General features: G+C 43.2%; 1 protein-coding gene across 5 annotated transcripts in view; it reads right to left on the bottom strand.

The window, feature by feature from the left end:
- Positions 1–11,885: 11,885 nt before the first annotated feature.
- Positions 11,886–12,194, bottom strand: part of LOC311591367 (pregnancy-specific beta-1-glycoprotein 2-like) — a 42,811-nt gene continuing 42,502 nt past the window's right edge. The window contains exon 10 of one of the 5 annotated variants that reach the window (XM_084770905.1): positions 11,886–12,075. The gene's annotated coding sequence lies outside the window, so the exon portion shown is untranslated. The remainder of the gene's footprint in view (positions 12,076–12,194) is intronic. The other 4 variants (XM_084770904.1, XM_084770906.1, XR_014777086.1 and 1 more) reach the window with 4 other exon arrangements.

Here is a 12,194-nt window from a genome sequence, read left to right on the forward strand (position 1 = left end):
CTGCTTTATCTTCCAGAACTGAGCCTCCTCCCAGAGGAGGGCCCAGAGTGACGTCGGCTGGGGGGGGGTGGAGTCTGCATCTCTGGCCTTGTGCTGTTCTTCTGTCAGTGCTGGCCTCCCGCCCTTCTATCCCTTTCTCTCTGGTTCAGTGTTCTAGAACAGTGAGCAGCAAGGCTGAGAAGTGTCCGGTGCCCTAAGAGAAGAGCAGCTCGCCCACCCAGGCCTGACCTCTGCTGTGTCCTGCTTGGGTCTGTTGGCTCCAACAGGAGCCCCTGCACTTACTATAGCCAAGAGTGACACAAAAACCCAGCGAAGCCCAGTGTGCCGTGCGTTCTCAATGCTTGGGGAAGGCAGGATTTACCCCAGGCAGGAAGTGGCAGAGTCCTCAGGAAAGGACTAGCTGACCCGGTAGGGCCCCCGTCAGTTGTTCTTGGTGTCACCAGTCACATGTCTTATCCAGAGATACAGGTTGTCTCAGGGGATTCATATCCTGGGTGCGCAGGAGGAGGTGACCTGTGTGCTCCGCCTTCCTATGGAAGGTACCAGGGAGGACCCCCCCCCCCCCCACCCGCAGCTTCCAGGGCTGGCCGAGTCTGCGCATGCCCTCCCTCACCTTCCCGGGATGCCTTTGCTCTCCTTGGTGATTGGCCTGCCATCTCCCCGTCTTTCCCCATGGATGATGCGAGTAGGGGAGGGGCTGCATCGGGTCTCCTGGCAGGAGGGGGTTCTCAGAGACACAGGGAAGAGCCCGCGGGACACAGCGCGATTATGTGAGGGAGCTCCAGCTCTAGGATGGGAACCAGGCTGCAGGGTAGGTTCATGCCTCAGAGTTTCCCCTGGTCCAATGTCGCCCCCTTGCTGTTCAGGAGGAGAGCTGCAGTTCACGTCTGGGCTGCCCCAAGGATGGTCACCAGGCTTCCAAAGCTGTGCAGGAGCTGAGCACCAAGTCTCCCAGGCAAGGTCCCCGGATCTAGTGAGCCTTTTGCTAGAGACTGCTACAGTAGTGAATTGAGCCTCGCCGCCATTTTGGTCCGTACTTCCACCATGACTAACGATGTTGACTCCCCTTTCCCGTGGGCCTGTTAGCTTATGAGTATTCTTGTTCAGGGGCAGGGATATGCAAGTCCTTTGCTTACTCTAAAATTTCTTTATTCTGATTTTTAAATTTTAAACATTCATCCTCCAACAATAACACATTTTAGAATTATAACATAAAATGAAAATAACAACTCTGCAAGCCCGCCACGCCTCCCCTAGTTTTTGTTTTTTGTTGTTTTGTTGTTTTTTTGGTTTTTGAGACAAGATTTCTCTGTGTAGCCCTGGCTGTCCTGGACTTGCTTCGTAGACCAGGCTGGCCTCGAACTCACAGAGATCCACCTGCCTCTGCCTCCCGAGTGGGAAAAAGGCGTGCGTCACCACGCCTGGCTCCTTTCTGTATGAAATGGAGCAACAGGAATCATGGGAAGGCAAATAGCTGTATGGTAGGGTACAGAGTCTCCGGATGTATGCTCAGTAAATAGCTGAGTCATATGGTATTTCTGAGTTTTTGAGGGACTTCACACAGCTTTATATAATGACTGTACTAATTTGCATGCCCAGCAGCAGTGAACGAGTGTTCCTCTCTCTCCACATCCTCTCCTGCATTTGTAGTCAGTTACTTTGATTATAGCCGTTCTAACTGGTGCGGGCTGATAGCTCACCGTAGTTTTAATTTGCATTTCCCTGATGACTATCAATTTTTTTTTCCCCGTGAGGTGTACCAGCTATTTATTCTGAGCACAAAAACCACATCTTATATTCAATTTACAAATATGTTTTTCTGTCCTGTAGATTATTTCAATTTGTAGTTTTAATTCATAAACTTACTGTCTTGGGTTTACTACACATGACTGTACATCATTGAAGAAAGACAGGTCAGGAACCCAAGCAGGGCAGGAACCTGGGAGCAGGCGCTGATGCAGAGGCCATAGAGGATGCTGCTTACTGGCTTGCTTCCCATGGTTTGCTCAGCCTGCTTTCTTATAGAACCCAGGACCACCAGCCAGGGATGGGCCCCGCCCACAATGGCCTGGGCCCACCCCCATCAATCACTAATTAGGAAAATGCCTGATTTTTATGGAGGCATTTTCTCAGTTGGTGCTCCCTCCTGTCACATGACACTAGCCTGTGTCAAGTTGATATAAAATTAATAAGTAAATTTGACTAAAGCATGAAGGCCAATACTCATCCGCAAAACTAACTCTAGTTCCTTATAGTTAATTCTTCTAGAATTTAAAAGCAAATTAATTTTTCACATCTGGAAGTGTTTTGCAAGTGTCCAGAGCATGGTGTGTCCTTCTGCTCCTCAGAAAGCCTTTGGGAGGTAGACCAGTTCTCTGTTCTTTTTGTCTTTTTCAAGGTTTCAAAGGAAGGGTCAGGGGAAACAGTTTTGTGTTCTAAGTAGTTGTTGTTGTTATTATTATTGTTGTTATTGTTGTTGTTGTTGTTATTATTATTATTCAAATAGTTAACAGGTTTGGAACCATGTACTTTAAAGAAAGTATTTAAAATTCATTAATTGACAAGTCAACAGACACATTTAAATGAATTTTGGTCTTACACAACCCTGATGTTCTCTTTTCACTTCCCGTACCTGCTAAACTCTTCTTCCTAAAATGCTCTCCTACTGCATAGTTCACATGCGTATTTGTAATTTATTATTGTTCTATGTTCTCTCTCTCTCTCTCTCTCTCTCTCTCTCTCTCTCGTGTGTGTGTGTGTGTGTGTGTGTGTGTGTGTGTGTGTACCACAGTATGCAGAGCTCAGATGATAACTTTCAGCAGTCAGTTCTCTCCTTCCGCCATTACATGAATTCTGGAGATGACTCTCAGGCCACCAGACTTGCCTCCATCTTTCCTGTGTGTTATACACTGTGTTTAATCAGGGAGTCTTATGTGAGCATGGATGGTGGGGTGCTTAGTTATTGTAGCGTAGGCAACGCAGCACTAACAAAAATGTTCCCCGATCCCTTAGTAGCCCTTAGTTGCCAGTGGTTTCTCAAGAAGGGGTGTGGCCTCTCGAGCCCTAGTTGGTCCATGGTGTGCTGTTGATGGGCCGGTCTTACACGGGTCTTGTGCTGCTATGATTTCATGAGTTTATGGTCATATTGTGTGAGAGAAACAGCATTTTGCCTCACTCCTCTCCAACCTTCAGGCCTTACATGATTTTGTCTTTCCTGTTACATGATGTTTCCTGAGCTGCAGAGTAGACTGTATAGGAGTTCTGTGTTGGCATAATGTTACTGTGTAATTCAAATGCTGATTTCTGTATCCCCCATATCTGGTTGCAAGCCTTGTTCTGAGAATCTCCTGGCTCAATAAACTTTACTCTCCAATTGTCCTCTTGTATGCCAATAAAGTAGCTTACAGCCAATCGCTGAGCAGGGGAGAGAATAGGGCTGGGCATTCTGCCTGGTAGGGGAGGAGGCATTAGAAGAGGAAGTGAGGGATTCGTCCACAGGGAGAGGTGCAGGAGGGATGAAGATTCAGCTGGAGTAAAGAAAGAACTGAAAATCAAGCATGTAGGCTTTGAACTTTTACAAACCTCCTTTATTTGGGATTCTTTAATGCCTACACCTGCCTTGCAACCCACCTACCCTATATAAGAGAGAAAAGAGGTTAGCCGGGTCAGGAGAAGTAGACCTTTTTAGACTCAGTTCCTTGGAATAATTTCACTCGTTATCAGGATTCTAGAAGACCTGTTAAACAGCTTTGCTGTCTCTAAAGTAATTCAGCAAAGGTGACACAACTGCAGCACCTGGAACCCAGAACCTCGACGTGATCTCTGGAGCAGTGTTCCTTGCTAAGAGAGTCTCCAAGTGGAGTGATCAACAGCCAACCCATGAGAAACCCCAAAGCCAAGCTTATATATATATTCCTCTCAGAGTCTGTATTAGGATGTTTATCAGTTGGCAAAGACTATGCCCCCTCAAGAGGCAGTCCCTTTTCTAGCAGACAAACACCACGGTGTTCTCTCATAAGTCTGTTTCCAGTGGATAAACACTGCACACCCTCACACAGATCTTTTTCACATCCCACACTTGGGATCAAAACAAAAACACGTTTACATCTACTACATATTCCCCTTTCTATTAAAAAAATCATTTTTCTCTATCATTAGTATACTATATATAATAAGAATAATTATGAGAATTAACAGATAAAAATTACATTTCCAAGGTCCAGTCCATTCGTTTTTCACAATCTTGGAGAAAGTATTCTCCCATCTTTCCTATCCTCATCAGTCACATTCTAGTGTCCAGAGTTTTCCTAAATTACTTTCTTATCAGAACTTACAATTATCAGCCTAAAAACATGACTTTTAGCTCCTAAACTACTAAAGCTTAGTCATAGTAATACTATGGCTGTCTAGTCTCCAACCCCACCAGAAACTTAAGATGTAGGAAGTGCAGGCAAGCAGCTTCCAAAGGTATAGACATGACAGAGACAGCTCACTGCCCAGACAGTCATCAGAGGTTGTTATGTATTGTTGGGGCATCCAGTCTTCAGCCTGCCAGCCCAGAAAATCTGACAGACTTTTCTATGAAGCAGGAATTTTGAAGGTCTGGCCCACCTAGTCTCTGCAGAGTTGGGCAGTCAGTTTCCCAGTGTGTCGCTTGTTCACAGTTTGGACAGTTAGACTGCTATCAACAGTTGAGATAAGAACAGGTTTTTTTTTAGGGCTGGAGAGATGGCTCAGTGGTTAAGAGCACTGACCGCTCTTCCAGAGGACCTGGGTTCAATTCCCAGCAACCACACGGTGGCTCACAGCCATCTATAATGTGATCTCATGCCTTCTTCTGGCCTGCAAAGGTATAAGCAGGCAGATCACTGTATACATAAATAAACACTTAAAAAAAAAAAAAAAGAACAGGTTTTTTGGTCCAGTGGCTATTTTGCCACATTTGTTTCTTTGATGCTCATCATCTTCACTGAAGTAGATCGGAGGTGCTGCCAGGAGCAGGTGTGCCTCTCTGTCCGAAAAGCCTTTTCTTATTAAATGCCATATTCTGTATATCTCTGAAGTGTTTGAAGACCATCTATGTATGAGATAGTGCATAATCAGATCTGCCCATCTACCTATCTGTCTATGTATATCTAAATAGACAAACACTGCTTGTTTCTAGATATGTACTCTCTGCTTAACCTGCCTTCCTATGTATCACACACACACACACATATATATATATATATATATATATATATATATATATATATATTGATTATTTTATCTATCTCAACATACCTAAATAGGCAAACGTTGCTTGGTTCTATGTACTATCTGCTTAACCTTGAAACATGTACAAGAGACTAAATAAAGCTTATTCTCGCGGTTAACTAAACTCGTATCTGAAAGGCTACAAGTAAGATTTATATGTGACTAAGTACTAACTTGCATCTCCAACCATCCTGCGCAGGTTGCGGTAGTTAGCTTTCGTAGGGCTAGAACTTTACTTCACCTTTTCAAGTGAATTGCGTATGTACAATACGTTAAGCAAAAGTTGAACAAAATAATCTTAACTTTCTACAGATATACAATACCAATGTAAAATATTTGAAGCTAGTAGATTCAATAATCTATGTTTTATCCAATAATTAAATATCCTCCCCATTTCTCACTCCCTTTCCCCCTCCTTTCAGTAACACTAAATAGAGAAGGAAGGATAGAGGGGAGAAAGAAAGAAGTCCCTAATTGTAGCCTTTATTAACTTATGACCAACCCCCCCTAGATAATAACAAACATTGGTGACCCACCAAAAACACCCACCCCGTCTATTGGGAATGAGGGCATCATGTTCTTAAAATTACTTTCTGTTCTCTGGGGGTAAAAACATCTTTTGGATATCCTTAGAAAGATAAGCTAATGGCCAAGTGCTCTAAAAGCTAGCTGTATCTGATACTTTCCGGTCCTCTTGGGATCAGTCCTTCAGGCTAGCTCTTTTAAAGTTGATATGCTTGCAGATTCTTGAGGAAGCAGTAGCTGAGGCAGTCTTTGAGATGGAATCACCTAGGATACTTGCTTTGTCTTCATTATTATCTGGTCTTTTGTTATGAAAATAAGCAAACTTTTAAAAGTATTAGTATAGGTACATTTCTACATATATATGAAGCATTCAGGGTGTACGAATCATCTAAAAATAAATTTCTGCCCTATTTTTGAGCAGATGTAAGGCTCCAACTCTATATGTTTGAGCTGTAATATCCATGCTGTATGAAGGAATGGCATGTCGTAAGGACCAGGCAGCCACTAAGATTCCCTTGCTATATGAACACATTCATGTTTCAGATAGTAGGAGGTCATCCCTGGTCAGATCTAATCTTTATAAGTTTTGTTGGTGACCATATTTTTTCATTCCGTGTAGATAACATAAGCATAACCATGTCTCCACCTCCACACTATTGCAGGTCTCCAGGCCATTGTCAGCACATCCTTATAGTGCACTGGTTGTCCTGGTTACTCAGTTTTTTCCTATAACCCAGTGTCTCTCAGCTGTTGTTGGTCCTTTTTCACCAACATTAAGACAATTTAGAGTTGGTAGTTTATTGTATATATGTGTAATAGTATAAATGAATATGAAAAATAATATTTAATAAAAAGAAAACTTAGAGTCAATAAAGCATTATTTATTTGTCCATGGGGGGTCTTTACCCTTCCTTTTTGTTTAATAAGAATCTCTTTTAAGGCATGATTAGCTTTCTTTCTTTTTTTTTCTACTTTGAAATAGTTTTATTTTTTTATTTTTATTTTTTATTAATTTGTTCATATTACATCTTGATTGTTAGCCCTTCCCCTGCTTCCTCCCATTCTTCCCTCCCTCCCACTTCCCCCCTTCTCCCCTCCCCTATGTCTGTGATTGAGGGAGACCTTCTCCCCCTATATATGCTCTAAGATTATCAAGTCTCTTCTTGGTAACTTGCTATCCTTCCTCTGAGTGCCACCAGGCCTCCCCATCCTGGGGACGTGGTCAGAAAAGGGGGCACCAGAGTTCGTGTGAGAGTCAGATCTCACTCTCCACTCAACGGTGGAGAGTGATTAGCTTTCTACAAATGCTTGGCCTGTAGGATTGTTGGTATGCCAGTAATATGCTTTATATTATAATATGCAAATTTTTTCTTCAACTTATTGGATACATATGTGGGAGCACTGTCAGTCTTAATTTGTGCAGGTATTCCCATAGTTGCCATTATTTCCAATAAATGTGTAATTATACAATCAGCCTTTTCAGAACTTAAAGCAGTTGCCCATTGAAACCCTGAGTAGATATCAATGGTATGACATGTGTACCTTTGTTTTCCACATTCTGCAAAATGAAACACATCCATCTGCCAGATTCCATTCCTTTTGGTACCCCTAGGGTTACTTACAGCAGACAGTGGAGTTTGGATATACAGAGAACACATAGGACTCCTTTTAATTATTTCTTTGTCTTGTTGCCAAGTGATAGGGAATTTTTTCTTTAAACCTTTACTGTTAACATGATGTTTTTCATGAAAATTTGAGGCTTCTAACACATTTCCTATTAATAATTGCTCAATTTCCTCATTTCCTGGTGCCAGTGGACCTGGTAAACCTGCATGAGACCAAATATAATAGATAGCTTCTACTTCTGATGGCCTGTTGCAATTACATAAATAACAAAGACAATTCTGCATTATCAGGAGTAAATTCAGCAGTTTATATATGTAAAACAACTCTGCATATTGAGAGTTAGTAATTATATGAAGAGATTCAGGAATACCTAATAGCACTGTGAGGATTGCATGCAGTTCTGATTTTTGAACTGAGGTACAGGGGCTTTCAATCACTTTGATTATTTTTATCTGACTTATAACCTGCCATTCCCATCTTGTTTGCATCAGTATAAAATGTGTGTTCCTCTAGAATTGATGTTCTCTTTATAACACATGGAAGAATCTAATTAGTTCATATACATATATATATATATTAACCTTTTGTGTATGTTATTAATTTTCACCAAAAAGTTACTGCAAGCTCTTTGCCAGTCTTCAGTGATTATACACAGTGACATAATCTCAGCATTAATAAGAGGCACTACAACTTCTTCAGCTGGCTTTTTTTTTCCTTGACAATTGATGCAGTCTTATTCTATCTTTTATAAATTAATTCAGACTTTTTTTCTATTTTTTTCTATGTATGTCTTCAATTTTTACTTTATGTCCTAAGAAATCCATCCCATAATACTATCTTCCCTCTGCATATGGAGCCCGGTAGGAGAGTGATTTGAAGGCAAAATAACCAAAATACAATCAAGCTTAGGATCAGCTCCATCCACATGTGTGGCTTGTATTCTTTGTTCTACCCGAATTAATTCTTTTTCTGCGCCAGCCATTTGATAGCCTGGACTGTTTAAATCTGAATCTCCTCTTAATGTTTGAAATAAATAGCTTAACTAAGAAGTAGCTAATCCAGTTGTAGGCCTCAGCTACTTAATATCTCCCATTAATTTTTGAAAATTATTAAGAGTTTGCAACTGGTTTCTATGAATCCGTATCTTTTGTGCTCAAAATTTTTGTTGAGTTACTTTATAGGCCAAATAGGTAATTGAATCTCTTCTTTGTACTTTGTTTCTGTAACAATCTGTAACCCCCAGCATGGCAGAATTCTTTGTGTTTCCTTAAACATTTTCTCTAAAGCATCTGTATCAGAATCAGCCAACAAAATGTCACCCATGTGATGGTAAAGGATAGAATGAGGAAACTGTCTATGAATTATTTCTAATGGTTGCACAAAGTATTAACATAAAGTTGGACTATTCACCATTCCCTGTGGAAGTGCCTTCCAATGGTGTCTCTTTATTGGGCCACTGCTGTTCAGAGTAGGTACTGAGAAAGCAAGCCGTTCCCTGGCTTGCTCATGCAAGGGCATTATGAAGAAACAATCTTTTAAGTCAATTACTGTTATAGGCCATGTTACCTAGGTAACAAAGAAGGTAAAGGAATTCCAGGTTGTAAAGGACCCATTGGTTGAATTACTCTATTCACTGCCCTTAAATCTGTTACTATCCTCCATTTTCCTGATTTTTTTTTAAAACAGCAAACACAGGGCCTGGTAGACTCTTCTATATGGTGAGCCTCCAGCTGCTCTTGTGCCAGGTGTTGAATTGCTGCAATATTTCTTTTGTTATGGGCCACTGCTCTTGCCACACAGGTCTGTTTGATATGCATTTGAGGGGCAAGGCTGTTGGCATGTCAGCAGTGGTCCACTTTATACATTTGGAAACTCAATCCCTGTGATGTCCTGTGTTTGGGCAGTGGGCACAGCTTGTGACTGCTCTTGATTACACACATCAGTACCTTCCCCAGAAGCATCGACCATTTCACCCTTAATTTCATCATGGTTTGTTTCTGTGGCTACAGGAATATTAGTGTGAGTGCCCCATTGTTGTAAAACATCCCTCCCTCATAAATTTAGGGGCATGTCAGCCACATAGGCTCTCAGTTTCCCTGCTTGCCCCTCTGGTCCCACATTTAATCCACCATACCCTTTGCCTTATTTGAGATAATTTACCAAGTCCTATAAACTGTGCATACACTTTCTGAAATGCCCAATATTGATCCTAAGACTTTTGGGGAAGGACAGTGAAATATGCTTCTGTATCCACCAAAACCTTTTTCAACACCATTCCTTTGTACGATTATTTTGGGTCTCTGATGGTCAACCATTGTTTGCCAGGACACATGTCTTACAGTTCTCCCAAATGCACCTGTTCTTTCTACTGGCATGGCTTTGCCCTTGCTGTAAGGAAACAGTAACAGCTGAGCAATTCTATCCCCTGCTCTGATTTGCATCTCCTTCTTTACATATGCCATGATTTTAATTTCCTCCCTGAGAAGTTAATCCACTTCTTCCCAGGATTATTCCTACTGTCCCTGAAGGCAAAGGACCACAAACACCAGTGGTTATTTTGTAACGTTGAGCCTGTGGGGACAGTGTAAGAGGCTTATCTGAGGCCAGACCCAAAGCTGCGCTGCCTTCAGTAGCGTGCATTAAATCTGGTTTTCATCCTGCCTGCCTGCTTGTTACCCCCTGGCTCACCAAAGAAAGGTGGCTCGTACTGTTTGTTCCAGGGCCTTGAGCTGACAGGCCTCTTGGTTAATTTCCCAATGGCAAGAGATTACTTCATATGTCTCTCTTGGATTTGCAGTCCCTAGACCAATGCACTCCCCTCCCACAGTAGCCACAATACCCTAGAAGTCTTGTCATACCATTATCATTGTGGCCCGAATCTCCTTGTTCTCTTCAGCAAGTACCATTTTCTCCAGAGTTAATGCCCCTGTTATTTTGAAGTCTGGAACTTTTACGCTTACAGTGTCTTTGTAAATGTCCCAATTCACCACAATTAAAGCACTGGGTGTTTTGATATCTGAGACCGTTAGCTATGGCTTGTCCTATGATACTAGCTTGATGCTCCTGACAGCCAACACTAACTGTCTCTCTTATCCATTCGTCTAATGGGGCGCCTCCTACTTTTAATGGTCTAATTGCCCCCTTACATTCAGTTTTTGCATTCTCATATACCATGATAGGTATTGATGCCTGTCTAGTCTCAGGATCTGGTATGGCTCTATTTAGAACCCAAACTCTGTAAGAATTCTGTGAAGGTTTCTCCAGGGCCTTGAAATACCTCCTCAACCATGCCCCAAGTAGTTAAGGCTGCAACACAACATTGTTCAATTGGTACATTTTCAAACTGGATGTCTCTGCCCTTCACCAATTGATTATATATATGCTTTATTATCTACTCACTCTTATCTTCCTGTTCCCACCCCTTCCTTCTTCTGCCCTATTCCCCCCTCCTAGACCTCTGACAGAGGGCCCCTCCTACCACATTGTCTGGCCACAGCCTATCAGGTCTCATCAGGATAGCCTGCATCCTCTTTCTCTGCATGCCCGCAAGGCTGTCTTGCCAAGGGGCAGTGATCAAATCATGGGCACCGGAGTGAATGTCAAAGGTTCAGTGGTTGTCCCCCTGCCTCCGACACTTGGAGAATCTTTCTTGATGCAGCCTTTTCATCCTCTACTCTCCTGCCACAGTTGAGGGCAGAGGCGTACAGGGAGACAGATGGAATTAGAATGGAGGATCAGGCAATGCTTGGTGGTGAAGACAGTGGGGAATGCGAGCAAGAGAGGAAGTCTGGGCTGTGTAACAGGGCTGGACACTCCCCAGTAGGCGGAAGAGCTAGGCTCAGGGAGCTAAGGAGACAGCGGTGGCAAGGAAGACCTGAGAACACTGAGTGGGCAAAAGTCGCGCAGTGCCTCAGGCACTTGCTGGTGGCTTGGGTCACTTAGGTTTGTGGGACTAGAGAAGAAGTCACAGCTGAGGGGTGGGGAGACTGCACAGTGCAGGAATCCCGAATGGACATGCATGGGAGCTCATAGCTCTCCAGCACGGAGAGCTGCAGCCCAGCTGCTGATGACCAGAGCCTTAGCCCAGGAGCACACTGTCACCAACCAGGACTGTTCCAGGTGCAGGACCCTTGGTTTCAAGGCCCCTATGTGTACAGCATGACAGGACATATGTGCAGAGAGACTCGCACTAGACTCCCAGAACTGTACACAAGTCGTCCTTCCAATGCCAGAGATCACATTCCAGGAATCTGCAGACATAAAGAGTCACCTGGATGGTCAGTGGTCACCCGAATACAGCCCAGTATTCTCTGCTACAGTGGACCCACTAAAGCACTCTTGCTGTTGTGGTCTAGAGGGCAAAGTGCTTCACCAGCAATCCCTTGCCCGCTAGGCCCCTGGCCACCTATTCGGTTAACTGCCTCTCTCTCTGTTGACTCTGAAGCCCGGGCTGCAGAGTTGTGTGGGTAGGGCTTCTCCTCCCTTTTCCCCCTAGTGACAGGCAGGAGCCTGAGACTACATGAGCAGTGCAGCTAACAGGACAGGTCCCATCGATGTGGTTTTACTTTGCAAGGCCATTGCTCTTGGTAATGGGGATGGGGACACTGAAGTTGGTGGTGTGGGTCGCTGGGCGTTGGTCTTCCGGAAATAATATGAAGCTCCATCCACCTGAAAAGGATGAGCAGCGATCAGTACAGTTGGCTGAGGGGGAGATAGGGAGGTAGGTAGATAGACAGATAGATACATAGGTACACAGATACATACATACACAAATATAGAGACGATAG

Source organism: Acomys minous (assembly GCF_964271855.1).
Source record: "Acomys minous genome assembly, chromosome: 20".
NCBI lineage: Eukaryota > Metazoa > Chordata > Mammalia > Rodentia > Muridae > Acomys > Acomys minous.